The 24,539-nt window shown below is 32.9% G+C and overlaps 1 long non-coding RNA gene across 1 annotated transcript in view; it reads left to right on the plus strand.

The window, feature by feature from the left end:
- Positions 1-24,539, plus strand: part of LOC127564761 (uncharacterized) — a 51,521-nt gene that overhangs the window by 11,779 nt on the left and 15,203 nt on the right. Inside the window, exon 2 of the long non-coding RNA XR_007954357.1 lies at positions 13,544-13,606. This is a non-coding gene — a long non-coding RNA (uncharacterized LOC127564761). The remainder of the gene's footprint in view (positions 1-13,543; positions 13,607-24,539) is intronic.

The raw sequence follows: 24,539 nt of genomic DNA on the forward strand, positions 1-24,539 counted from the left end.
ACGAAGAGGAAATTAGAGCAATAATTAGGAGTTACTTTGCCCAACTTTATGCCAATAAATTCGACAACTTAAATGAAATAGAAAAATACCTCCAAAAATACAGCTTGCCCAAACTAACAGAGGAAGAAGTAAATATCCTAAACAGTCCCATCTCAGAAAAAGAAATAGAACAAACTATCAATCAACTCCCTAAGAAAAAATCCCCAGGACCAGATGGATTTACATGTGAATTCTACCAAACATTTAAAGAACAATTAACTCCAATGTTATATAAACTATTTGAAAAAATAGGGATTGAAGGAGTCCTACCAAACTCCTTTTATGACACAGATATGGTACTGATACCTAAACCAGGTAGGCTGAAAACAGAGAAAGAAAATTATAGACCAATCTCCCTAATGAATATTGATGCTAAAATCTTAAATAAAATATTAGCAAAAAGATTACAGAAAATTGTCACCAGGATAATACACTATGACCAAGTAGGATTTATACCAGGAATGCAGGGCTGGTTCAATATTAGGAAAACTATTAGCATAATTGACTATATCAATAACCAAACAAACAAAAACCACATGATCATCTCAATAGATGCAGAAAAAGCATTTGATAAAATCCAACATCCATTCCTAATAAAAACACTTGAGAGCATAGGAATAAATGGACTTTTCCTTAAAATAGTCAGGAGCATATATTTAAAACCATCAGTAAGCATCATATGCAATGGGGAAAAACTGGAACCTTTCCCAGTAAGATCTGGAGTGAAGCAAGGTTGCCCACTATCACCATTATTATTTAATATCGTATTAGAAACACTAGCCTCGGCAATAAGAGTCGAGAAAGATATAAAAGGAATTAGAGTAGGCAATGAGGAAACCAAACTATCACTCTTTGCAGATGATATGATGGTATACCTAGAGAACCCCAGAGATTCTACCAAAAAGCTATTGGAAATAATTCATAATTTTAGCAAAGTAGCTGGCTACAAAATAAATCCCCATAAATCCTCAGCATTTTTATACATCACCAACAAAACCCAACAGCAAGAGATACAAAGAGAAATTCCATTCAGAATAACTGTTGATACCATAAAATATTTGGGAATCTATCTACCAAAGGAAAGTCAGGAATTATATGAGCAAAATTATAAAAAAGTCTCCACACAAATAAAGTCAGACTTAAATAATTGGAAAAATATTAAGTGCTCTTGGATCGGCCGAGCGAACATAATAAAGATGACAATACTCCCTAAACTAATCTATTTATTTAGTGCTATACCAATCAGACTTCCAAGAAAATATTTTATTGATCTAGAAAAAATAACAACAAAATTCATATGGAACAATAAAAAGTCGAGAATCTCAAGGGAATTAATGAAAAAAAAATCAAATGAAGGTGGCCTAGCTGTACCTGATCTAAAATTATATTATAAAGCAGCAGTCACCAAAACCATTTGGTATTGGCTAAGAAATAGATTAGTGGATCAGTGGAAAAGGCTAGGCTCACAAGACAGAATAGTCAATTATAGCAATCTAGTGTTTGACAAACCCAAAGCCCCTAACTTCTGGGAAAAGAATTCATTATTTGATAAAAACTGCTGGGATAATTGGAAATTAGTATGGCAGAAATTAGGCATGGACCCACACTTAACACCATATACCAAGATAAGATCAAAATGGGTCTATGACCTAGGCATAAAGAACGAGACTATAAATAAATTAGAGGAACATAGAATAGTTTATCTCTCAGACTTGTGGAGGAGAAAGAAATTTGTGACCAAAGATGAACTAGAGACCATTACTGATCACAGAATAGAAAATTTCGATTACATCAAATTAAAAAGCCTTTGTACAAATAAAACTAATGCAAACAAGATTAGAAGGGAAGCAACAAACTGGGAAAACATTTTCACAGTTAAAGGTTCTGATAAAGGCCTCATTTCCAAAATATATAGAGAACTGACTCAAATTTATAAGAAATCAAGCCATTCTCCAATTGATAAATGGTCAAAGGATATGAACAGACAATTTTCAGAGGATGAGATTGAAACTATTACCACTCATATGAAAGAGTGTTCCAAATCATTATTGATCAGAGAAATGCAAATTAAGACAACTCTGAGATACCACTACACACCTGTCAGATTGGCTAAGATGACAGGAAAAAATAATGATGAATGTTGGAGGGGATGCGGGAAAACTGGGACACTAATGCATTGTTGGTGGAGTTGTGAACGAATCCAACCATTCTGGAGAGCAATCTGGAATTATGCCCAAAAAATTATCAAATTGTGCATACCCTTTGATCCAGCAGTGTTTCTATTGGGCTTATATCCCAAAGAAATACTAAAGAAGGGAAAGGGACCTGTATGTGCCAAAATGTTTGTAGCAGCCCTGTTTGTAGTGGCTAAAAACTGGAAAATGAATGGATGCCCATCAATTGGAGAATGGCTGGGTAAATTGTGGTATATGAATGTTATGGAATATTATTGTTCTGTAAGAAATGACCAGCAGGATGAATACAGAGAGGACTGGCGAGACTTACATGAACTGATGCTAAGTGAAATGAGCAGAACCAGGAGATCATTATACACTTCGACAACGATATTGTATGAGGACATATTTTGATGGAAGTGGATTTCTTTGACAAAGAGACCTGAGTTTCAATTGATAAATGACGGACAAAAGCAGCTACACCCAAAGAAAGAACACTGGGAAACGAATGTGAACTATCTGCATTTTTGTTTTTCTTCCCGGATTATTTATACCTTCTGAATCCAATTCTCCCTACGCAACAAGAGAACTGTTCGGTTCTGCAAACATATATTGTATCTAGGATATACTGCAACATATCCAACATATAAAGGACTGCTTGCCATCTAGGGGAGGGGGTGGAGGGAGGGAGGGGGAAAAAATCGGAACAGAAACGAGTGTCAATATAATGTAATTATTAAATAAAAAATTAAAAAAAATAAAAAAAATAAAATAAAATAAAACTGAAAAAAAAAATTAAGGTGATGTATACCTGTCAGTTATTATCATTATTAATTTTGGTTAAACATTTCCCTTTGCTTCACATAATCTTTGCAAGACATAGTCTTGTATCTGCTAATGTTCTCTTTGGGAAACTCTCCACTCATCCGAGCTCCTCTTAAAATGTGATGCCTAGAACTAAACACTACATTCCCATTATGGATTTGTAGGGCAGATCACAGCTTGGCTATCACTTTATGGACCTGGTGCTTAAAATCACACTAGCTCTTTTGGCTGCCCTGTCACTCCTCATTCAACTTTCAATCCATTCAAACTCCATGTATTTTTTTTTAAATATGAATTATGTAAATCATTCATTTGGTTTTACACTTCTGTTTTTAGCGCCTTGGGACATAAGACCAGAATTTTCCCACTGTGGAAGTTGGCCATAATGTCTATTCTTTGATATAAGATTAACTTTTCCTTTTTCATTACTGTAACTGAAGTCACCTGCATCCTTTCAATTTCTTCTTCCCAGTTAGGTACAATAATAAATATAGCACCAGTTTGGAGGCAGGAAGACCTGAGTTCGAATACTGCCTCATATACTAGCTTTGTGATCTTGGTCAAGTCACTTACCCTATATATTTTAAGGGAATATCACCTTCTTCCCAGGGTTGTGAAGATCAAATGAGATAATAATCATAAAAATAATTTAAAAATGATAAACAATCATAAAATAATAATGATTTAAATAAGCATAAAAGGTAATCAATAATAAAATAAAATAAAAGTGATAAATATAAAAGATAAATAATAAAAACAACAAAATAAATAAATGATAATAATAAAATAATCATAAAAGATAATAATAAAAAAACTGAGTGGCATAGTGCATAGAACATTAGATTTGGAATCAAGAAGTTCTCAATTCAAATTTTACCTCAGACCTTCCTTAGCTGAGGCAAATCAATTAAGTTATTTTCGCTTCATTTTTATCATCTGTAAAATGGGGGTAAGTACATACCTCCAATTTTATTATAAGGATCAAATGAGGTAATAATTGTAGAGTGCTTGGCAAAATAACAAGCTCTATATAAATATGTTATTATCATTAATCTCCAACTTGGTTACATGAAAAATCACCCCCACAATTCCCTTTATGGCTTTCATCTCATAGATTCACATCTGTCCAACTGGCTATCTCTGATTCAGAAAGTACAGGATTCCTACTCCATCCTTGCTCTTACACTATATTAACCAATAATTTTCTTAAGAAGGATTTCTAATTTACTGCTCCATTGGCTATTATCTCTGTATAGGCTATCATAAAATTATTGATAACTTTTGTTTTTACATTAGATATTTATATATTTATGAATGTGTACTCTCCAGCTCCCCCACTCTCCTCAAATCCATTGAGTCTTTTTCTTGTAATATTTAGAAAGAATTTTAGCAAAATCAATTAGCACATTGTTCCTGACGGTACATGACACATTCTATTCCTACAATCTCCACTTTTTCCATTGAAAGGAGGATACATTTCTTCATGACATCTTTGGAGAAAAGCTTACACAGTTCAGTTATATTCTATTGATCTTTTTATTTACTTTAGAGTAATTGTTTTGGGCTGCTATGGGTAGAATTCCTGGGCCCGCAGTGAGGAAGATTCATTTTCTTGAGTTCAAATATGGCCTTAGACACTGGCTAGCTGTGTGACTTTGGACAAGTCACTTAACCCTGTCTACTTCAGTTTCCTCATCTGTAAAATGAACTGGAGAAAGAAAGGGTAAATTACTCCAGTATCTTTGCCAAGAAACCCCCTAATGGAGTCACAAATGGCCAAACATAACTGAAATATATATGATTGAACCACAGCAACAACAACAAAAAATCATTGTTTATATTGCTTTCCAGATCCTGCTTATTTCACTCTGCATCAATTCATTTAAATCTTCCTATGTTTTCCTGAATTGTTTGTATTTGTTGTTTCTTACAAAACTGTGTGCTTCAATTTCTTCATATGCAAAATGGCTATAATAATAGTTGCCACCACCCAGGATTGTTATAATCAAATAAGGATCAAATTTTGTAAAGCACTCAGTACAGTGCCTAGTATATAGTAAAGGCTTACTAAATACTTTTTCTTCTTACAATACTATAATATGTTTATATATATACATGTACCAAAACTTGTTTGCTTATTTTGTGAAAGCCCACTTTATTTCCACTTCTTTATCTTTACTAAAAATGTAGTTAAGGAAGTTTGGGAATATAGACCACATTTCACCAGTGTACAGCAATTTATAATGGACTGGATCTTTGGATGAAAGCTTTAAACTAACTTTAAATATAGGGAACATGTTCATTAGGTGGTTATTTGAATACCTTTGAGCTCTCAAATACTGTGATTCTTTAAATAGTTGTTGCAACTAAATTAAAGAGTGAGATTAATGTGCTTTTTTGGAACTTAATAAATGTTTGTTGTCTAAAAGAATCAATGAATGAATGGGTACAATGTATTAAAAGAGGTTGGTCTTAATTTGGTCTTTCCATTGACAATACTCATTGGCAATGGCAATCATATTCATTTTCAAGGATGGACAACTATTAAAATATTGGACAATAGCAGCTGCTGAACACATGTCCTTTCCAAACTTGCCTTATTGCCATTTGACAGAACCTCTTTGTTCACTGATTTTGATCCAAGCTTTTTTTCAGCTGACCTGGTGCTTTCTTCTTATTTTGATCCCTTCTACTGCATTTGAACTTTTCAATGACAGAAGTTTTATCTTCTGCTTTGTCTAGGAATGCACATTTAATGAAGCTTCATATTCTAAATAAGGCATATTTATAGCTCAGGCATTAGCCATTAGAAAACATTTAGCCTATAGGATTTTGTTTTTCAAAACTTCAGCCAGTCCTTAAAATAGGGCACCTGGGATATGTATTCCATATTACACTATTTTAGCTTAGTGATAGCTGTATTTTTCAGTCATTAATGGTGCTACATATGCTCTCTCCCTCTCCCTTCCTTTCTCTCTCCCTTCCTCCCTTTCTCCCTTCCTCCATCCCTCCAATCTATTACAATCACACATTTATATCAGACAGATGCAAGTTAAATGATTCATTATATAATGGGAGAACACAAGGAGTGTCTGGTAAGCTGTTCCCCACTCTGCTGACTCCTAGACAAGGTCTATATACTTCTTTTCCTGGCTTCTTATAACTGCAATCTCTCATCCTGGCACTGATCCCTTTTCTCAGCTTCAAATTTCAGGAATAGAGAAGATACACAAAGAGATACTTTCTTATCATGAATGATAGGGGTTCACACACCTGAGCTGGCAGTGTGTTTGGCCTTTAGAAAAGGAAAGAATTGAAAGCCTGCTGTTTTTTCCATGTGGACATGTCCACAAAGCTTCTACCATAAATTATATGCACCTTGTAGCTGATGTTAGTTGGAGGGCTGAATGTCAGAGGTAGAATCATAATAGGTTCTAGTACAGAGGAGTCATATCAGCAAGAGACCTTTGTAAAAGGTCTCAACTTTCACTGGCACTGACTCATGTGAACGTTTTAGATCTTAAAGGAAGGATGACCAAGTTGTATGTTGTTCTTCAGGAAGGAAGACATTTTTCTCATTGATGAAGGGTTCAGACATTTTTATTTTTTGGATCAGATTTAAAATAATTAATAGCAATCTGTCACATATTTAATATTCTGTTAGACTTGACAGTTCAAAGGACAGCTGAGGATTAATTTAAGCAAAAGGATTCAGATTCTGATAGTCTCGGAATTTGCCTGAGAAAGGAAATAGGTCAAGGAGATTTTGTGGACCCTTTAAGCCAAATACTGACATTTCAAAGATTTTCATGATTGGCTGCAAGAACCAGAGAAATTGCAAATGAGAAACTAACTATCCTTCAAACTCATCTGTGTCTGTCTTATCAACTGGTTATCAAATGGCAATAATTGTTTTCTGTATGAAAAAGGACAACACCTAATCAACATGTAAAAACAAAACAAAGGGAAGAACAGGTAGGAAAAGAAATCTGTATTCCTAAATAGTCTGAGATTGATATTCAAATGGATAAGAATAATCCTTCAATTCTCTATCACCTCTATAGTGCTATATCAATAAGAATGTGGTGCTATAAACATGCCATTGTTAAGATTTCAGATATTGACTGTACCCTTTATGATACATATATTTTGAGCAGAGGATCCCAACAAAGAAGTCTGCAACAACCAGAAAAACAACAAAAAAATTAAATAGCTAATTATAGAGAGGAAAGTTATAAAAATTGATTTTAACTTTTGAGATAAAGTCTGAATTTATTATTCTAAGAATTACTAAGACCATGAATTTCAAGGACCTTTTTAGATACTGGGTGAAATGGACCAGCCTTTGGGTAAATTGAGTACAGTAATTAGAGTTCAAAGGAGATGAAATCAAGAAGATTTGAGTTCTAAAAGTGCTTCTGACAACAAGTGTATGACCTAGTCAAATCCTTTAATTGTTCAATTTATTTTCTTATCTATAAAATGGAGATAATAATAATAATAATAATTAGATGATACCAATTATCATAATTATTATTGTTGTTATATCTCTGAAAATTGGTTCTTCTTAGATCTACAATTATACTTAAATTAATTAATTACTTCATGTTAAGATTACCATGGTACTTAGATTGACTTATTTAGGGGGGTTAAGGTAAATTTTTTGAGTTAAGAAGATCTCTGAGAATTCTCTGTTAAAAATCAAATTAAGTTATGAAAGTAATTCCTATTTTTGCATTGGTCAAGTGACTTAGAAAAAGTCTTAAAAACCTTTTGGCTTATTAGCATTTTGAAATTCTGCTCACACACACACACATACACACACACCTACATGCATGCATGCACACACATTCATACATGACCATAAACATGTTCTTGCAGCATCCAGTAGTCACAGTACTGGCTTCAAACAAGCAGGTTTTTGAGTACATCACTGTGAAACTTGACTAAGTTTTTCTTAAGAAAATAACTTAATATAATATTTAGTAAACTTATAGATTTTCATTTCTCTTCCTTCCTTCCTTCTTTCCTTCCTTCCTTCCTCTTCCTTCCTTCCTTCCTTCCTTCCTTCCTTCCTTCCTTCCTTCCTTCCTTCCTTCCTTCCTTCCTTCCTTCCTTCCTTCCTTTCTTTCTTCCTTCCTTCCTTCTTTCCTTTCTTCCTTCCTTCCTTCCTTCCTTCTTTCCTTTCTTCCTTCCTTCTTTCCTTCCTTCCTTCTTTCCTTCCTTCCTTCTTTCCTTCCTTCTTTTCTCTTTCTTTCTTTCTCCTCTTCTTTTTGATCTTCTTTCTGCCTTCATACTCATTACCTTCTTTATATCCTTTCTTTTTTTCTAAATCAACAGTTTTTATGTTATTACATACTTTCAGAATTCACATTGTCATACTTGTTAGAGAATTTATATGCTAATATTATGTTTAGCAATATACTGATCTTTTCCTTAATACAATAAATAGTATATATCTAAATCCAAGAGTAAATGTTATTTGTAGTGGGGGAAAAAAAAGTTAGAGGCCTTACCAATAATATCAGATATAAAGATAAGATTGCCACTACTATTTGACATAGTAATGATTATTTAGTTGTAGTTGGAAATGCTCATAGGCTGGTCAAATCAATCTAATAAAAATGACTGTACTATTTAACTTAACTTATATTAAATCATATACCAATCAAACTACATAAAAGATATTTTATAGAAGTAGCTTTTATAATGAAATTAATAGATAAAATTTTAAGAATTTTGCATGTAATAAGAAAAAAGGCAAGAAGCTCCATCTGTGCCAGATTTTAAAGCATTTATCATTAAAATGATTTGGTGTTGGTTAAAAAAAGAGAGTTTGATCAGTGGAATATAGTAACTACACAACATATAAAAATAAACACAGTAGCATAGTTCTTGATTAAGCACTTCAGTTATAAGGAAGAGTCACCCACCAGAAATTGAGTTTAAATCAGTCTTGTACCATCAATGAAGATAAATTCATTAAAAAAATTAAAAAGTGAATTTTTGATACAGATGCTAATAATAGTCACATAATAAACAAATTAGAAGAGTAAGAAAAATACATTTCTAAGCAAATGACAAAGAAGATTAGAAGTTAAAATAGAAAATTTTGATTATATAAAGTTAAAAAGTTTTTGTGCAACCAAATAAAATACAGTTTAATGTAAGTAGAAGAGAAACAGGTAATTGAAAAAATCTTAGTAACAAGTTTTTCTGATAAAATTATATTTAAATTTATGCGACTAAGAACCATGTCCCAAATGATAAATAGTCAAAGTACTGAACAGGCAGTTTTCAAATGAAGAAATCCAAACTATCAATAATTATATGAAAAACTTCTCCAAATTCTAATGATTTCTTAATTAGAGAAATACAAACTTTGAGATTCTCCCTCATACCTATCATACTGACAAAGATAACAAAAGAGGTAAAAAATACATGTTAGTGGGGCAAGGAGGCGATAGGATTTGGCAACTTTGAGGATGATGAATCCTTGACTTCTTTTGTAGAGCTATTGTGACTTGATATTTAAGTACTTTGAGATGTTGGAGGCATGGTGATAATGAAGTTAATGAAGCATTTCTCTTATTATCCTCTTTGGGGTAGAAATTATAAGTCTGTGGACTTTTAAAAATAAACTTATTGTCTTAGCTGTCTCTTATTTGATGTTCTAGCTGGCAGCAGGTAATAGTGGGACTTCCCATGAAGGATGCTAGAAAAGCAGCTTGTCTTTTTTTCTTACCTCAACTGTCATGAAACTGAGAAAACAGCAACTAAGACTTATGTTCTCCTTAGGTTTTAGTTGTATTTCAGAGTCCTAGTTAAGTCTTGTGTTTTGTATTTCTTTATTGAGAATAGATAAATAAATGTCAATCTTAAGATAGATGTGTATAATTTTGGAAAAGACTGTGATTTTGAGAGGTCAAATGGTTCTGGTTCCATTAAGTATAATTGACTGGAGTCAGGGAAAGTTTGTGCATTGGAGAAAACTAAAAGGAACAAGAAAAGGAATCCAAGCTCTGTTGTGTTTGGGCAAAAGACATGGACCTTGAAAAGACAATTCAGAGGCAAGATGAAATGCAACTTATCTGTTCTGTAGTCCTGCAAACTCCTTTGTGTTTGAAAATGGTTTAAGCCTCAGCCTCCTAGAAGACTATTTCAAGAGTCATAACTTGAGTTAATGAATTTCACTTAAAACTTTTTGTTAATATACACTTGTGAGTGTTTTTTGTTTATCATTTCTTTTTTTGTGTAGGAAATCAATACCTGTCATGTAGTTGATTCAGATTTTACTTTGAGTACCTTTTTACTCTTCCCACAATGAATTCTAATGGTTAGAAATGAATAAATTCAGAATCATTAGTTTAATGCTTATTATGTACTAGGGACTATGTTAATCAATGGGGATACAAATAGAAAAAGAAAAAGTGTTTGCTTATAAAACATTTATATTCTTTTAAAAATCTTACTTTTAAATTTCACAGGAAATTTTAAAAAATGTTCCCATATACAAAATAGAACAAAAAGTATTCTTTGAGAAAACATGAGTTTTATATACAACTTGCTTTTTAAAAAGTATATAATAAAGTCAATATATACTTTTCAAAGTTGTCTCCTGTTTTTGAACTACCTTTAGTTTTCCAGCCAATAACTTTAATAATCTAGTGTTTGACAAACCCAAAGACCCCAGTTTTTGGGATAAGAATGCATTATTTGACAAAAATTACTGGGAAAATTGGAAATTAGTATGGCAGAAACTAGGCATTGACCCACACTTAACACCATACACCAAGATAAGGTCAAAATGGGTTTATGACCTAGGCATAAAGAATGAGATTATAAATAAATTGGAAGAGCATAGGATAGTTTACCTCTAAGATCTGTGGAAGAGGGAGGAATTTATGACCAAAGAAGAACTAGAGATCACTATTGACCACAAAATAGAAATTTTTGATTATATCAAATTGAAAAGTTTTTGTACAAAGAAAAAAAATGCAGACAAGATTAGAAGGGAAACAATAAACTGGGAAAACATTTTTATAGTCAAAGGTTCTGATAAAGGCCTCATTTCCAAAATATATAGAGAACTGACTCTAATTTATAAGAAATCAAGCCATTCTCCAATTGATAAATGGTCAAAGGATATGAACAGACAATTCTCAGACGAAGAAATTAAAACTATTTATAGACATATGAAAATATGCTCCAAATCATTATTAATCAGAGAAATGCAAATTAAGACAACTCTGAGATACCACTACACACCTGTCAGATTGGCTAGAATGAAAGGGAAAGATAATGCGGAATGTTGGAGGGGATGGGGGAAAACAGGGACACTGATACATTGTTGGTGGAATTGTGAACACATCCAGCCCTATTCTGGAGAGCAATTTGGAACTGTGCTCAAAAAGTTATCAAACTGTGCATACCCTTTGATCCAGCAGTGTTTCTACTGGGCTTATACCCCAAAGAGATATTAAAGAAAGGAAAGGGACCTGTATGTGCCAAAATGTTTGTGGCAGCCCTGTTTGTAGTGGCTAGAAACTGGAAAATGAATGGATGCCCATCAATTGGAGAATGGTTGGGTAAATTGTGGTATATGAATGTTATGGAATATTATAGTTCTGTAAGAAATGACTAGCAGGATGAATACAGAGAGGACTGGCGAGACTTACATGAACTGATGCTAAGTGAAATGAGCAGAACCAGGAGATCATTATATACCTCAACAATGATACTGTTTGAGGATGTATTCTGATGGAAGTGGATCTCTTTGATAAAGAGAGCTAATTCAGTTTCAATTAATCAAGGATGGACAGAAGCAGCTACACCCAAGGAAAGAACACTGGGAAATGAATATAAACTGCTTGCATTTTTGTTTTTCTTCCCAGGTTATTTATACCTTATGAATTCAATTCTCCCTGTGCAACAAGAAAACTGCTCGGTTCTGCACACATATATTGTATCTAGGATATACTATAACCTATTTAACATGTAAAGGACTGCCTGCCATCCGAGGGAGGGGGTGGAGGGAGGGAGGGGAAAAATCAGAACAGAAGTGAGTGCAAGGGATAATGCTGTAAAAAATTACCCTGGCATAGGTTCTGTCAATAAAAAGTTATTTAATAAAAAAAAAAAAAGAAAGAAAAAAAACTATCTTTAGTTTTCTTCTGTGTCTTTAAAAATGCTTCAGGTTGAAGGAAGAGAACATACATATTTGTTATTTGAAAATAAAAGTTAAAATTTTAAAAAATGCTTATGACTTTTTTTCCTTTCTCCTTTTTTGGCAAACCTATCACAGGCTTTCCTCTTAATTCTTATGTTATATGCTAATATTATGCTTAGCAATATACTGGTCCTTTCCTTAATACAATAAAATAAGGAAAATAAAACAATAAAAAAGGAAAAGCACAACTGAAATAATGTAAAAATGAATACCAAATAAGTATAATAAAACAAAATGAATCTTACACATTTACCACAATCTATGTCTACCCCGTATATTCAAAACCTTTCTGTCAGGATTTGGTATATTGCCTCTTCATCAGTGCTTGGGAATTGTGGTTGGTTATTTCATGGATGAAATTAATAGGGAAAGATAACACAAATTAGGAAGCAATGGGTGGGCAAAGGAATCTTGGTATGCACACTCTCAGAGGGTGATTTGATGCATAGGAGAGTCATTTGACAGACACTTTCAAGAAGTTAAGTATTATTAGTTTGGACACTGTTCTTAGAGCAAAAGGCATTGGGCAAAAAGTAGAAAGAGGTAGGGGCAATTCCTTAGGAAGTATGATTGACAATAGAAACCAAAAGGCCTATGTGAGTCATTTAATGGCTCAGCGGACTGTGGAGTTGAACATATCCTAGTACAAGACCAGGCAGTGGTTACATGCTCTGATTTTTACTCAATCCTCAATATGCTGGGGTGTGTCATAGTGGAGGTGAGGAATAGGCAAAAACCTATCTTCCATAAACAAAAAAAAAATATTGCTGTTCATTTCCATGACTGTGGAGTGTGATATCACAAATGTTTGATCTAGTTTTGTTGTTCCCAATGTATATAAATCAGGATGAGAATCTCATATCTGATTTGTTCGAATTCTTATAGTTCTGGCCAAAAAAATTACCCTATTATCACAGGAATTCTTAGAGTTTTTGGCTTTAGGGCCATTTTCCACATTTAAAGATTATTAAGGAGCTTTCCACCCATTTTTGTTTATAAGTATTTTATTTATTGATATTTAATATATTTGAAACTAAAATTTCTCAGTATTGCCATGAGGATAGTTTTAGTATTGTGGATCCTCTGAAAGAGTTTTGGAGGTTCCTCAATTATCCTTGAATCATATCTTGAGAACTTTTGTTCTACTTCATAATCTGTGTGCATGGGAGAATGAAAGATTTTTGGGGAAACATTAGTGATCATGGAAAACTCTGACTGAAGTTGGAATTATACAGATGTTTATCTAAATTCCCTATTCCACTTTGTATCCACACAGAGAGTCTGAGCAAAATAGGAGAGAAACTGGCTCTGAGAACGGCAACTAGAATTCAAGGCCGAGGTAATCTTTTCATATCCAGTCTATTTTTATATCTGAGGTATAAAAACCATGGAGTGTTAGGAGGAAGGTCACATTGAGAGTCAACTTCTGTCTGACATATTTATATTTTACAGTGTGTTGTAATTCAGGGGGCTGGTCTTCAGAGTTGTGATGGCCATCTCTTTTGTGAGGTGTAAGTAAACATACCTAAATAACTAAAAATAGGTGGACTGCAAGTATGTGTGAGTGGTTCTCTTCTAATTCTGTAAATAGTACTAATGAATATGTGACATACCTAATTGGTTAGAGTTAGGAGGCCAACAGATTTGCAATTATGAATGCATTATTCTTGATGTGAAAATAATCTGGAGTGCTGTGTATGCTTGGGTCTTAATGCTGCTTGTGATTCTCATTAATGATTATGGGAGCGTGATCAGGGGATGATATTGAGAGCAGAATGACAAGAGATGAATATGTAAAAGACACTGTTGATTTTTATATAAATACCAGTGATCACAGGTCAGCATTTGCACAAAGCATTTACTCAGTAACTGATGCTGCTCTCTACTTAAAACAGAATTCTTTTTTCTACTGCTATAGACTCTAATGACATTATACTTCCTTGTTATGGATTTAGAACTGGAATATAGGGTTTTTTGTTTGTTTGTTTTTGTTTTTTAGAATTTTTAAAGGTAGAAATAAAAACAAAGAGTATTCCATAATCTTGCAATAATTTCTGGTTGGGTATTGTAAAGGCTACACATCACCATGGTATCACTCCTATAGTCTGTTCTCTGCTCATTTTCTTTTGTGTTCTCTTTATTGCGATTGTGCATTTTGTAAGATAGTTTTAAAAGTTGAAGATCCATTGGTAACTGCATTGAATTCAGTAAGAAAATTCAATTCTGCCTTCATTCTCCTCTCGCCCCAGAATACATATGTATAAATCTTCTAACCCTTGCTCATTCTGTTTTTCATTTTTTTCATTATTACATCTATTGAAAATAAAAATATGGCATTGTTATGTTAGCAAAAAAGCATCTATCATAGATCTTGATGGCTGCTTCAATCTCCAGTGCAGAAGGAAACGGGGACTGAATGTACATATAACCCCATGTAATGAGAATTGCATGTATATATGTAATCTGATGCATGTCTTGTCAAACAATGAAATTCTTTTTAAAAAGGAGAGAGATAAGGGAGACATATGGCCAATGCTAGGAATCTCGAACTTCACCTGCTTCTGCTGGCTCCATTGTTTAAGATCTCAGAAAGAAACCTCTGCCATGTGGAAAAGTGCACATACTGAAAGGAATTATAATTACATAAAAACTAACAGCCTCTTGGCTCAAGTAACAGAAAAGCTGGTAAAAATTTATATACCTCTACCTCCCATACACATGTAGCTTGCAGTGCTTAATGGGGAACCAGTAAGATTATTCTCCATTTTTTACCTCTGGATTATAGAAAACTGGTCAGCATGGGCATAAATTAAAATAAAATAACATGTGATAAACTAAGAATGGAATGAAATTGTTTGAATGAAATGAGCTGCTTGAGGAAGAAAAACTTTCTTCTTTCTTCTTTCTCCTTCTCTCTCTCTCTCTGTTTCTCTCTTCTTCCTCCCCCCCCCTCCTTCCCTTCCTTGCTTCTTCCTTTTTATTCTTTTCTGCTTGTCCCCTTCCTTCTTGCTTCATTTCTTTTTTTAAATGATGAAAAGAACTATTTTTTGCAAAAGGTTAATGCATAGAACAATTTGACTGTGTGTTCCCACCAAAGAAGGTGATAAATCAAACTAAAAGGAAATATGGCAGCTGATGGAGAAGAGAAAACAGAGAATGACTGAAACTCATCAGAGTGGCTTCTTTTTTGGTGTGTTTTAAGGGACAGACAAAAAATTCTAATGTATCTTTGAGTTGCCTTTACTACTTTGCTTAATCCTTTACATCAATCAAATTATTATCTGTTTATATTTTAATTCTAACTTGAGGCCCTCTTCTATATCAGTGTAATACTCATCAACTTTTGTTCTAACTCATTCCTCTTTCAAGTTTCTCTGGCTTGTTTTGGTTGGTCTTTCTTTTCCTGGTAAGACATTTATATTTCTTCACTTCATTTTACCTTTCCATCTTTATTTAAATTTCTGTCTTCTTCCCAAATTTTATTACCATGGCCTTGTTTATTGAAAACATTTCACTTTCATTCTACTTGGTCCCCCTTCCCTATATCTTCCAATTAAAACAACCTAAATAAAAGTCCAAAGAGGAAGAAAAAATAGTGGATGTGTGATTTTTTTAAAATTAGTAAATACATCTGTTTGCTTCTAGTTGATTGAGATGCAGCCCAGTTCTGCCACACCATTCACTTATTCCCAAGAAAGAGTCCCAGTTGTCTAAAAAGTCAACACCTTCTGACAAGCACCATCTGGCTAGCTCCTCATTAACTCCCTGAATACTATTCATGAATTTACCTCTTTTGCAGATGACCAGTGACATACTAGAAGGAAAATATGGAATAATGGAATACTGCCTGTCGCTTCAGATCTTCCAAGAACTCCCCTTTTCTGATAAGAGTATTCTCGCACATAAGTCCTCAACAGTGATGTCCTATCTGTGGACATAAGTTAATTTTATAATTAGGAAATATGTTTAATACATCTGGGCCATAAGAATTTAGCTTTTTCAAATGGTAAGTCACTAACAATTTTTAAAGAGAAGTAGAAAACTGCAATAAATTCAACTTTATTAATTTGAAAAAGGGAAATATGAATATAAACTTCTTTTTGAAAGTATTATTTTCATACTTCCCTTTATTTCATGAATTCATTGTATATTTACTTTATAAAAATAATCCATATCTTTCCTATTTTTTCTTTACTATTTTAGAATGTGCTACTATAGAAGATTATGTGCATACATTTGACATTTTTCATAATTAGATCTTGGTCACCATGTTTTCAGATGTCAGTTTCCCTTAGAGAAAATATTCTCCTTTCATTCTTTCCAGGAAGTTGAAGCAGAGAATTGTCTCTGTTCTGCAACTCTGTTGTGGCAATACCTTCCACTTACAAACTGATTTGATCTCTCCAAATTCATTCTTGTGTGTCATAATGATATCAATTGCTTTATTACATAGCACATTTCATTTTATAGTTCCCTTTTCTCTCAATCCTATGAGGAGGTAGTATTAGTACTCTTATCTCCATTTTATACATTTTAAGGGTTTGAGGGAGGATTGAGGTCCTGATCATTTAAGTGACTTACCCACAGTCATATAGTTTGTGAGTAGTAAAATTACAATTCAAGCCCATACATTTCTCCCCAATTGAATTCCAGTGGTCTGTTCACTTAAGCACTCAGAACACTGTTCCCCCGAAAGAAAGTTAGAAAGTTGTAATTATTTTATAAAATAAAAATATGAAGAGTGATTTCAAAATACAAGTAATAAATACATTATTTATATAGATGGGGTATAAAAGTAGATAAAAGGCTGGCCTTAAAGTCAGGAAAACCTGGGTTAAAGTCTAGCCTCCAACAACTGTTAGCTATATATTCCTAGGAAAATCACTTAAGCTCTTAGGGATCTAGATGACTCTGTAAGACTCAACCAGAAAAGGTGAACTATATTGGTTGAGGGAGCTCCTTCACAGATTCAATTTTTATTCTTGCCCTTATTTCTGGAGAGTTGGGTTCAATTTAAAGGGATAGCTTCCATATAATTCATGGATTTTTTTGTTCATTATTTTTTCTATACTTCTTTCCTAATGCTGTTTCAGACCATCACTATTATTAACACACCCATACGCAAATATGCATATGAATAATGAAGTGATCACCATTATAGAGAATTGATTTCAAATCTCTTTTTAAGATTCCCCAAATTCTTCCAGAAATATAGTTGTATTTTTAAAAATATTGATATTCTACTGGTGTTTTTATGCATTTGAGAATTGTGTTAAACTCAAGTTTTTGTTTGATTATGTTTTTAAATATTCATCTGTTTTATCTTCAATTACATATAAAACAAATTTTTAATTTTTTTAAAATTGAGTTTGAGATTCTGTCTCCTTCCTCTTCCTTTTCCTTGAAAAAGCAAGCAATTTAATATAGGTTTTACATGTGTAGTCATGCAAAAGATATTTTCATATTAGTCAAGATGTAAAAGAAATCATAGACTAAAAAAACACAAAAAATAAATTTTTAAAAGAAAATTTGTTTAGATTTTCATTTGGACTCCATCAATTCTTTCTCTGGAGATAGATAACATTAAAAAAAAGTAGGTCCTTAAGAATTGTCTTAAATCATATTGTTGAGAATAGTGAAGTCATCCAACAATTGATTATTGTACAAAAATGCTACTATCGTATATAGGGTTTTCCTGGTTCTGCTCACTTCATATTAAGTCAAAATTTTTCTGAGAATATTCTGTTTTACATTTCTTGTTTTCCTATTTTTTTAGGTTGTACCTGTACCTTTATTTTTTACATATTTCCTTATGAGTCATGTTGGGAGACAAAAATCAGAACAAAAGGCAACCAAAACAAGCCAGAGAAACTTGAAAGAGGAATGAATTAGAACAAAAGTTGATGAGTATTACAACTGATATAGAAGAGGACCTCAAGTTAGAATTAAAACATAAACAGATAATAATGTTCTCAGAACATGAGAAAAAAAAAACAGAAAAAAGGTGAAAATAGTATGTTTTGATCTGCATTCAATGTCCATAGTTCTCTCTGAATGTGGATGGCATTTTCCATCCAAAGTATATTGGAATTTCCTTGGATCAGTTACCTCCAAGGCCTGTTGCGATTTGCTGGGATATTGACTGGACTGGTACAGTCTGCACTGGACTGTCCTCCATTCTCACCCCAGTCAAGAGACTTTTTCGGCGAATCTTCTAAATCATCTCAGGCTAAATCATCCTTATATAGGTTCTGACTCTTTAGAATTTATTTTGAGGTATTATTTAAAACTGTTTAAAGGGAAGTTTGGGGAAAATCAGGTAAGTCCCAACCTTCTTTTCTGTTTTCTTAGCTCCATCCCTAAAACACTCAAAATTTTAAAAAATTACAAATAATTATCACCCAGAGGGTCAGGAGAGGAATGCATGCTGAATATGAACATGAAACTACCCAACAAATAAATAGCTTTGAAGATGAATTGAAATTAAGGAGAGCAACAGAAATAGACACCCCACCCTATAGAATATTGTTGTTCATGTGGAGAAAGGGAATGATAACTAGTAAATAGTCTATTCCTCCAATAATATATAAATACATACATTATTTACATCTGACATATATATGTGTGTATATATATATATATATATATATGTATATATATATACATATATATATATATGTATATGAATCAGAAGAATGTGGAAGAAATGTGGCATATTAGGTTTATATCCTCTGTTGTATTTCTGGCAAAACATGGACAAGTCATCCAGGATGGGCATGCATCAATGTTCTATAGAGGGAGCATCAGTATTGACACTATTATAGCTCCATTTCAGATTATGAGTAGAAAAAACTCAAACATACACAACTACACAAATATAAGAAGAGGAGTGGCTAGAGAGAAGTTTCAGTGATAGAGATCTTGGGCTTTTGGAGAAGAAATGAAGGAAGAAAATTAGCATTTAGTGAGCTTCTACTTTGTGTCAAGCATTGGGCTAAGCCTTTTACATTTAATCTTCATAACAAATCTGAGAGGTAGGTGCTATCCTTATGCCCATTTTACAATTGAGGAGAAGATGGTGGATTAAACAATAAAGAGATAACAAAATAAGTAGTAAATAGCTGCAAATCCTCCATATTCACCTTTGAACTTAGTAGCTACAACATTACAGCATCAGAAGTCACAGAACATGATATTCCAGAAGATAAAAAAGTTGGGACTATAACTAACCATCATTTACCCAGATAAATTAAGCATAATACTTCAAGGGAAAGTGATTATTTAATGAAATAAAAGGATTCCAAGCTTTCCTAAGATTAAAAATGGGCAAAAAACTTGACCCTTAATATCAAGGACCCAAGTGAGACCTAAAAAGGTAAAAAGAGAAAAGAAAACATAAGAGATTCAATAGAGTTGAACTGTTTATATGCCTACGTGGGAAGATGATACTTGCAATTTTTAAAAAGTACCACTTATAGCACAGTTGGAAAGAATGTACATAGATAGAGAAAATTACATTCATAAGGTGAATTTGAGAAAATGAATGCTATAAAAATCATTAAGAGATGAGAAAAATAAGTATACTGAATGTAGAAAGAAGGGAGAGGTCATACATGACAGGAAAGTATAAAGTGGAGAGATTAATAAAGATGGGGAGTGGGAGAGTGGGATTATCAGAAGAGAAGACAGACTAAAGGAAGTGGTAGACAGAAGCAATTCATTGCTGAGGTAGGAAAGCATGAAAGAAAAAAGACAGGACAGAAGGACAAATAGGGTGGAGGGAAATAAATTAGTAATCATAACTATTAATATGATTGGGATGAAGTATCTCATAAAAAAAAGAAATGGATAGCAGAGGGGATCAAAACCCAGACTCTTACAATATGTTGTTTACAAGAAACACACTTGAAGCAGAGACACATACAGAGCAAAGCTAAAGGACTGGAGCAGAATGTATTCTGAACATTCTGCTTCAGCTGAATTAAAAAAAAAAAAAAAAAAAAAAAAAAAAAAACAAGGGTAGCAATTTTGATCTGAAACAAAGCAAAAGCAAAAATAGACCTAATTAAAAGAGATAAGGAAGGAAACAGCATCTTGCCAAAGGTTCCATTGATAGTGAAATATTATTAATACTAAACATACATGCAACAAGTGACACAGCAAATTCTTTTTTTCTTTTATATATGATTCTATTTTTCCAAATATATGTAAAGATAGTTTTCAACATTAATTTCTGTAAGACATTATATTCTAATTTTTTCTCCCTCTCTTCCCTTCCCTAAGGCAGCAAGCAATCTGAAAAAGCTTAAACATATCCAATCCTTTTCAACATATTTCCACATTTGTTATGTTGTACAAGGAAAATCAGATCAAATGGGGAAAAATACATAAAAGAAAAACAAACAAACAGAAAGATGAAAATACTATGCTTTGATTCACATTCACTCTCTATAGTTTTCTCTCTGGATATGATTGGCATTTTCCATTCCAAATCTATTGGAATTGTCTTGAATCACTGCATTGTTGAGAAGAATCAAGTCCATCACAGTTGATTATCACATAATCTTGTTACTATGTACAATGTTCTCTTGGTGATGTTCACTTCACTCAGCACAAGTTTATGTGTTTCCAGACTTTTCTGAAGTCAGCCTGCTCCTCATTTCTTATAGAACAATAATATTCCATTAACTTCATATACTATAATTTATTCAGTCATTCCCTAGCTGATTGGCATCCACTCAATTTTCAGTTTTTTGCCACTATAAAAAGAGGTAGCACCCTCTGAAAGAACTTAAGTGAGAGATGGTCAAAGGACATAAAAGGTAGTTCTCAGATGAAGAAATAAAGGCTATCTACAAGTTTATGAAAAGGGTTCTAAATCATTATTTATTAGAAAAAAACAAATTAAAATAACTCTGAGGTACCACCTTATGCCTATCAAATTGGCTAATATGACAAAAAAGGAAAATGATAAATGTTGGAGAGAATGTGGTAAAATTGGGACACTAATGTACTGTTGGTGAAATTGTGAAGTAATCTAATCATTCTGAAGAGCAATTTGGAACTATGCCCAAAGGCAACCAAACTGTTCATACCATTTGATCTAGCAATACCATTACTAGGTCTGTATCCTAAAGAGATCAAGAAAAAGGGAAAAAAGACCTTTATGTACAAAAATGTTTATAGCAGCCTTATTTGTAGTGGTGAGGGGATAGTCATCAATTGTGGAATAAGCTGTGGCATATGAATACTATTGTGGAATAAGAAGTGATGAACAGTAAGATTTCAGAAAATCCTAAAAAAGATGTGTACAAATTAATACAAAATAAAATGAACACTGGCAAGAAAATATGGTACACATTATCAACAACATTGTGTGATGATCAGCTATGAGTGATTCAGCTCTTTTCTACAACACAATGATCCAAAGCAAGTATGAAGAACTCATGAAGGAAAATGCTCTCCACATCCAGATAAAGAACTGATGGACTCTAAATGCAGATCAAATAATACTTTCTTACATTATCCTTTTTTTCTTTTTTTCCCTTTTGATCTCTTTCTTTTTTTCACAATTGTTACTAAGATGAAAACATGCTTTACAGGACAACACATGTATAATCTATATCAAATTCCTACCATTTAGGAGGAGAAAAAATAAAAGAAAGAAATATTTGAAACTCAAACTCTTGTAAAAATGAATACCAAAAATCATCTTGAAATGTAATTGGGAAAATATTATTAAAAATACAGTTGGAGAAAATTAGGGAGATAGAGCTTAAACAACTTGTTTAACATCACATGGCTAATAAGGTTTTAAGGGTGGATTTGAACTCAAGTTTTTCTGGCTCTAGGCCTAGTACTCTACACACTGAACTACCTAGTTACCTCATTATAAGCTAATGGAGGGGCAGCTAAATGCCACAGTGGACAGAGCATTAGCCCTGAAGTCAGGAGGACCTGAATTCAAATCTGATGTCAGACATTTAATGTTAACTAGTTATGTGATCTGGGCAAATCATTTAACCCCAATTACCTCACACAAAAAAAAAAAAAAGATAGTGAGCTCCAAGCTTCATATGAGAGCCCTTCAAGACTAGTCAGCTCTAGTCACTTTTAACCAAAAATGAGATTAGAGATGGCAGTTATTCTCCCCTTTTATTTTTTCTTCAGGGTTCTTCTTATATCTGTATTTTATGGGTTATCTCTTGATTACTCTGACAGGAAAATTCCATATATTTAAAAATTAAATTTTGTTGTAAAGAATTATAGATGCATAAAAGTATTTTCAGCAACCTTTAGTGAAAAATTACAGCTTCGGAGTATTGTAGAAATCTATCCTCCTATGTTCCATAGATTCAATGTATTAACATTTGCATTAATTATTTTTGTGCTATTTTCTAGAAGTGTTATCTCCCCAAAAGTTGAAGGATTAACTGTATGAGATTCTGTTATTGCTTGAAAATGTAAATCTATCCTTTATAGAAAGAATATTTTTCATATTTACTATGAAATTTTAGCAGTTTAGATTTTCTCTCTCTTTATGATACTTTCTTGTCAACATCTTAATCTTTTTTCATCTCCTCAGCATCTTTTACTTCATTGATTCTTAAATTCTGTTAAGGAATCTTTATAATTTCACCAGACAAGGAGATTTCTTAAGCCTTTTTACCTTCTTAAACAGAAACCAATATGCTCTTCATGTACATGCAATATAGTTGGTGGTTTTTTTTCTGGCAGAAAGACATCTTTGGAACAGCATCCTCATTTTCCTTTTCTCCTATGATTAAAAGTGCTCAGTCTGTAGTGGTTCCCTTGAGACTCTTTGCTACTAACTTGTGGCAGATTGCCTGTTTGCCAAGTCTTTTCTTTTTTGCTGTTGGACTTTAGGATTGGTAGTTTTATAAAGTCCTAAATTCTGTTTATCTCTTCTCTCTTGGAGGTATTTGTCCTGGTTCAGGCTAAATTACTGAGAAATAGTCACAGATGTTTGCTAAGACTGGGAGTATTCGCCCAATGAATTCTAGCAAGGAAATCAGCAAACAAGAGATTTGGCTGAGATAGAAATGCCTTCTTTAAAATTTTTCTGAGGGACCTTTTGGCAACAACTTCTTTGCACACTCATTTTCCATGTTTCTTTTTTACCAACACTTGATGATGTAGGTATTCTTGGCCCAGATCAAATTGTGTAGTGGATAAAGCTTACCTTCTGCAGCTTATAAATGCCCCCTTTTATGACTTTTTCTCTCCTAAAAGGAATACTCAACTACATTTTTTCCATCTAGAAAATTTTTACTGTCTCTTCTATCCCATATATAAAGTTCTATTTCCATTCATATATTACTTCTCCCAGTGATTTATCAGAAGGACTGAATCCTTATTTGGTTGAACCATAAACAACACAGAATGTTATACAAAGTTGCAGGATATAAAATAAATTCACATAAAATACCAGCATTTCTATGCATTGTCAACAAAGTCCAACAGGTAGAGATACAAAGATAAACTCTATTTAAAACAACTGTAGATAATACAAAATATTGGGAGTCTATTTGCCAAGACAAAGTTAAGAACTATATGAACACAATTATAAAACACTTTCCACACAAATAAAGCCAGATGTAATCAATTGGAAAAATATTAAGTACTTATGGGTAGACTGAGCTAATACAATAAATATGAAATTCTTACCTTAATTAAACTACTTATACAGTGCCAGACCAATCAAACTCACAAGAAATTATTTTAGAGATTTAGAAAAAAATAAAAACAAAGTTCATCTGAAAGAACAAAAGATAAAGCATTTCAAGGAAATTAATGAAAAAATGCAAATGAAGGTAGCCTAGCCATACCAGACCTAAAACTATATTATAAAGCAGTAGTCATCAAAACCATTTGGTACTGGTGAATAAATACAGTAATTGATCAGTGAAATAAGTTAGGTTCACAAGACATAATAGTAAATGACTATAGTAATTGTGTTTGATAAATCCCAAAGACTCCAGCTTCTGAGGTAAGAACTCAGTATTTGATAAAAAATTGCAGGGAAATTTGGAAATTAGTATGACAGAAACTAGTCATTGACCCAAACTGAACACTATATACCAAGATATGGTTGGAATGAGTTCATGATTTAGACGTATAGAATGATACTATAAGCAAATAAGAAGTACAAAGCATAATCTACCTCTCAGACCTGTGGAGAAGAAAGAAATTTGTGACCAAAGAAGAACTAGAGTACGTTATTGAATGCAAAATGGATAATTTTGATTATT

The sequence above is a fragment of the Antechinus flavipes genome, chromosome 1, assembly GCF_016432865.1.
Source record: "Antechinus flavipes isolate AdamAnt ecotype Samford, QLD, Australia chromosome 1, AdamAnt_v2, whole genome shotgun sequence".
Classification (NCBI taxonomy): domain Eukaryota; kingdom Metazoa; phylum Chordata; class Mammalia; order Dasyuromorphia; family Dasyuridae; genus Antechinus; species Antechinus flavipes.